At 44.0% G+C, this 5,904-nt stretch overlaps 1 protein-coding gene across 1 annotated transcript in view; it reads left to right on the top strand.

The window, feature by feature from the left end:
* The window catches only part of LOC122252428 (uncharacterized), a 62,900-nt gene that overhangs the window by 1,644 nt on the left and 55,352 nt on the right, over positions 1-5,904 (top strand). The window lies entirely within an intron of this gene.

Below are 5,904 nucleotides of genomic sequence, written 5' to 3'. Positions count from 1 at the left end.
TATATATATATATATTTATAGATAGATAGATAGATAGATTGACCTGGACAGATAAATAAATAGATAGCTAGATGAATGTTTGCTTACATATTTTCATGTTGACAAAACAAAAAGAAAAGAATAAAAAGAGAGAGGAGAAAAAAAACATTGATGGCTCAACCCTTTCCAATATAGACACTCCCTGCCCTACAAAAAAAGGAAAAAAAGTTCCGTACAAACAAAAATGACAAACAAAATACAAATACATAGACTAGAATTTGGCATATGACTATACATTTAAATCACTTCTATTGAATTAAAAAATGCCTTTGTTTCTGTTCTTATTTTTTAGTATTTTTCTGTTTCTTAATGAATACCTACATCAGTTCATCTCCCTGCCTGTCTGTTTGTCTGTCTGTTTGGCTACAACTGTTGTTGTCATTTCTCTTTTATTAAAAAGTGTGGAGTTTTTCCCAGTTTCTCGATGATTCCTGATATTTCTCGCAATATCTCGCTATTTCTCGGACTATTTCGTTGGTTCTCGACGTTTCACCCAATATCCCATTATTTCTCGGACTGCCTCGTCGTTTCTCGCCATTTCTCGCAATACCTTGTAATTTTTTTTCTGGATAACCTCCATTATCTCAACATTTCTTGCTAATATTCAATATTTCTCGTGCGTTTTTGCAGTCATGTTTCGGCCATACTCGTCGTTTCTCAGCATAGCTCGCAGCATCCCGTTATTTCTCGGCCAATCTCGTCGTTTCTCGCTGTTTTTCGATATTTCCGGAAAGTTCTCTGAAAGACTGCGCCAAGATGCGGTGTGGAGCACGCTAATACCTCGTATCGGGTATTGATAAACGTGGCGACGTGAGAGATTTTTTATTTTTCATTTCGTGGGAAACGGAAAGATCAAAGATATATAGATAGGTGAAAAGGCCTATCTGTCTAGTTCTGTATGTGTGTCCTTATCTGTAATGGTGCATTTAATTAGTCTCTCTCTCTTTCCTCCCTCCCCACTCCTCTCTCTCCCTATCTTTCTCTCTACTATATATATATAGTACACACACACACACACACACACACACACACACACACACACACACACACACACACACACACACATATATATATATATATATATATATATATATATATATATATATATATATATATAGATAGATATAGATATATATGTATATATACATATATATATATATATTTGGGTATATGCGAGAGAGAGAGAGACGTGCACCCCCTCCCCCCTCCCCTCCCCGCCCCACCCCTCCCCCTTGTCCATTCCGCGCCCTCCTCCCCGCGAGAGCCGGCGGCCATTTCTTATCCTCGATTATAAATCCTATTTAGAAGGATATTCATGACTGGACTCGCGATGTTCAGCTCCGCCTCCTTTTCGCCTCCAGTGTTGCCAATCCTTAGCCGGAAGATCGCGTGTTGGCAACGATGACAGCCGAGGGACTCACGGGAAGAGTGGGTGGAGTGATTCCGCCCATTTCGCCGTCTTCGCTACACGTCCACGCCCTCTATGCCACCCATTCCTGTCTTTTCCGCCGGTTCCGCCGTCTAACCCAATCGTTCCCTGCCCATTTCTGCGCTCACCCTTCTCGTTTCTGCCCATTTGGTTGCCCACCCCATTCAATCCCGCCCACTTTACGCCCGCCTTACTAGTCCCGCCCATTCTGTCATCCACCCTATTCAATAATGTCCATTTCACGTACACCCAACTAGCGCCGCCCACTCCGCTGCCCACCCCAGACCATACCGCCCATTTCACACCCACCCCAGTCAACCCCAATCCTTTCTTCCCATTTCTTCACCCAAAACCATCCCGCCTTCCTACCCAGCCCACTCTTTTCCGTGCGCCGACACTGCCCATCCCGCCGCCCACTACTCTCACCCCTCAAAGCCGCCCACACCCTCACACTGCTGTGATCGGAAGGGCGTCAGCAGAACGCTTGCTCATCCCTATTGGCTTAGGCTGTCGGCCTCCTCTCTCAGTAAGGCCTGAGGCCTTTCCTGGGCGTGCTCATGCACATGAATTGTACGCGGTGTATGGATATACTGCATGATTTAGAACATATACCGTCGGGCACACACACACACACATAAACACATACACGTACAAACAAACACATAAACACGCGTATAAACACACATAAACACATATACACACATAAACAGACACACTCATAAACACACGCACACATACATAAGTACACACATAAACACACACACACACATAATTACACACATAAACACACAAACTCTTGAACACTCACACACACATAATTACACACATAAACACACACACTCATGAGCACACACAAACGTAAGCACACACATAAATACACCCACACGCACTCAGTCAATATATCGGAAACAGCTAATGGAAATTAGCCTTCCTCCTCCCCCCGCTCTACATGATTTATAAAATCTTTCCTTCGCCAGTTTGGCCACCCCCTCCCCCCCTCCCCCTCCCACTCCCACTCTCCCTCTCCCCATCCTCCTCCCCCTCCCACTCCCAGTAGCCCCTCCTTCCCCTCACCCTTCTCCTCCCCCTCCCACTCCCAGTAGCCCCCCCTTCCCCTCACCCTTCTCCTCCCCCTCTCACTCCCACTCCCCCTACCCTTCCCCCTCCCCCTCCTTCTCCCTCTCTCCCCATCTCTCGCTCCTCTTCCTCTCCCCTTTGTCTTCCTCTCCCTCGCTTCCCTTCTCCCTTCCTCCCCTCCACCCTTTTCATTTCCCTCGCTTCCTTCTCCCTTCCTCTCCCTCTAAATATTTAGATGAACAGATAGCGATACAGATAGATGGATTGATAGATAGATAAATAGACAGATAGGTAGATAGATAGATAGATAAAGAGAGAGATAGAGACGAAAAAGAGAGAAAGAGAGAGAGAAAGAGAGGAAGAGGCAAAGATCCAAAAGGAAACCGAAACTGCAATAGACATAAAGAAAGAAAAAACTCCCTTTTAGCGCTTAGTATTCTATACATGTCTTTTGTCTGACAGTCTTTGTATTTGATTATTCTTCATCTCCCCTTTTCATCAATTACATTTTGCTTCCTCCTTTGTCTTTCGGGGTCTTTTCTCAACTTTCTTAATCGCCTTCTGCCTCCTCTCTCTTCTTCTACTCTCCTCTATTTTCTCAATTTTCGACTTGCTATCTCTCTTTCTCTCTCTTTCGATTCTCGCGTCTGTATATCTCCCTTACATCGTCCTTTCTTCCCTCTTCCTTTCCTCTCCCTCTCTTCTGTCTTTTCCTCTCTTTTCTCCCTTTTCTCCCTCCCATCTTTTATTACTCCTTTCTGACACTTTCTCTTTTCCTATCCCTTCCCTTCCTGCCTTACCCAAAGCCCCCCCTTCCTCCCCTTCCTCCCTAACCTCCTCCCTCTCCTCTCTCCCTTCTTCCCATCTTCCCTCACCTCCTCCCTTTCCTCCTCCCCTCCTTCATCCTTCCCATCCTCCCCCCTTCCCATCCCTCCCCATTCACCCCCCCCTACCACTCATTCCCTCAATCTTCAACCTTCCATCCCTAACATAAGGTTTTATTGGCGAATTGCGAAGGAACCTAATTTCACCCAGTTGGACGTGGCCATCCCACCGAACTCGAGGCTAAAAAAAAAAAAAGAAAGAAAAAAAAGGGGGAAAAATTAGGCCACAAAAAAGGTAAAACGAGAGAGAGAGAGAGAGAGAGAGAGAGAGAGAGAGAGAGAGAGAGAGAGAGAGAGAGAGAGAGAGAGAGAGAGAGAGAGAGAGAGAGAGAGAGAGAGAGAGAGAGAGAGAGAGAGAGAGGAAGGAGAGAGAGTCAGAGAGAGTCAGAGAAAAAAAAGGATACGGTAAGAGAGAGAGAGAGAGAGAGAGAGAGAGAGAGAGAGAGAGAGAGAGAGAGAGAGAGAGAGAGAGAGAGAGAGAGAGAGAGAGAGAGGAAGGAGAGGGAATGAGAGAGAGTGAGAAAAAAAAGATATGGTAAAAGAGAGAGAGAGAGAGAGAGAGAAAGATAGATAGATAAATAGATAGATAGATAGATAGATAGATAGATAGATAGAGAGAGAGAGAGAGAGGAAAGAGAGGGAATGAGAGAGAGTGAGAAAAAAAAGGATATGGTAAAAGAGAGAGAGAGAGAGAAAGATAGATAGATAAATAGAGAGATGGATAGATAGATAGAGAGAGAGAGAGAGAGGAAGGAGATAGAGAGAGAAGAAAGAGAGTGAGTGAGAGAGAGTGGGAGAAAAAAAAGGATATGATAAGAGAGAGAGAGAGAGAGAGAGAGAGAGAGAGAGAGAGAGAGAGAGAGAGAGAGAGAGAGAGAGAGAGAGAGAGAGAGAGAGAGAGAGAGAGAGAGAGAGAGAGAGAGAGAGAGAGAGAGAGAGAGTGAGAGAGTGAGAGGGTGAGAGAGGGAGAGAGAGAGAGAGAGAGAGAGAGAGAAAGAGAGAGGAGAGAGAGAGAGAGAGAGAGGGGAGAGAGGAGAGAGAGAGGGGAGAGAGGAGAGAGAGAGAGAGAGAGAGAGAGAGAGAGAGAGAGAGAGAGAGAGAGAGAGAGAGAGAGAGAGAGAGAGAGAGAGAGAGAGAGAGAGAGAGAGAGAGAGAGAGAGAGAAAGAGAGAGAGGAGACGGTAAGAGAGAGAGAGAAGAGAAAAAGAAAAAAAAAGAGCTTATAAAAGATATATTGTTTTTTGGTTCGACGGTTCAAGGTGGTCGTTTTCAGGTGGCTGGTTAAGATGTTCTTTTACAGTTGGTTGTTTTTAAGTCGTTGACTATAGGTCGTTGACTATAGGACCTTATTTTATTCCGGGTTTTTATTTTAGATTTCGTATCATCAAATCACTGGCCTAAAGTCGTTATTTGAAATCTTTGGTTTCAGGCCGTTGCTTTTAAGACATTCTCTTAAAGTCGTTGTTTTCAAGTCATTCTTTGAGCTTCATGGTTGTCCCCCGAGTCGTCCTTTTACCCTCCCTCCCTCCCTCCCTCCCCTTAGTTCCCTCCCCACCCCCACCCCCACCCCTCTCCGTCGTCGTTATGGGTTCATTTGGTTGTCGTTGTTACTTCATGAGGATCGTTGTCCCTTAACGATGGTCACTTTGGGGGTCCATGTACTTGTTCACTTTTGAAGGTCTGGAGTCTTTCTTTCTTTCTTTCTTTGGTCTATTTTCGTGTCGTGCACTTAAGTGGCTAGTGTCGTCATGTCATTCACGTGCACTTGAATACTGTGTGTGCTTCTCGTAAGTGTTGTCACGTTGTCCACTCAAATACCATCTGATGCTCCTTTTGGCTTTTCTTGTGGTTTATAAAGTGTATTTGCGTCATCCACTTGTTCTTTTGTAATTCTGATCAACTTTTATATCCATGCATCTTTTTATCCACAAGAGAAATAGAAAGAAGAGAAAGAAAGAAAAAGAAAAGAAGGAAGAAAAGAGAGAAAAAGAGGGATAAAAGTGGGAAGGAAAGAGAGAGTAAAAGTAAAAATAAAGAAGAGGGAAATAGAAGAGAAAAAGAAAAAACGCGGAAAATAAGAAAAGAGAGAAAAGAAAAATAGAGAATAGAAAACGAAGAAAACGAGAGAGAAAGAATGAAGGAATTAGGCAAACCAGAAGAGATAGGAGACAGGCAAATGGGAAAAGAAAGGAAAGAAGGAAGATATCATCCTTTTCTTTACGTTCGCTTTCCTCTCTCTCTTTCTCCCTCCCTCTCTCTTTCTTTCTCTCTCTCTCTCTCTCTCTCTCTCTCTCTCTCTCTCTCTCTCTCTCTCTCTCTCTCTCTCTCTCTTTCTCTCCCCCCTCTCTCTCTCTCTCTCTATCTATCTATCTATCTATCTTTCTAACTTTCCATATCTCTATCTATCTATCTGTCTATTTATATATCTATCCATCTCAACTCTCGCTTTCTATCTATATATCAATCTATCACACTC

The sequence above is a fragment of the Penaeus japonicus genome, unplaced genomic scaffold, assembly GCF_977035675.1.
Source record: "Penaeus japonicus unplaced genomic scaffold, GWHDUDI00000001_assembly GWHDUDI00000040, whole genome shotgun sequence".
Lineage (NCBI taxonomy): Eukaryota > Metazoa > Arthropoda > Malacostraca > Decapoda > Penaeidae > Penaeus > Penaeus japonicus.
Note: the sequence above shows the minus strand (reverse complement) of the source record. Positions and strands in the feature narration are given on the sequence as shown.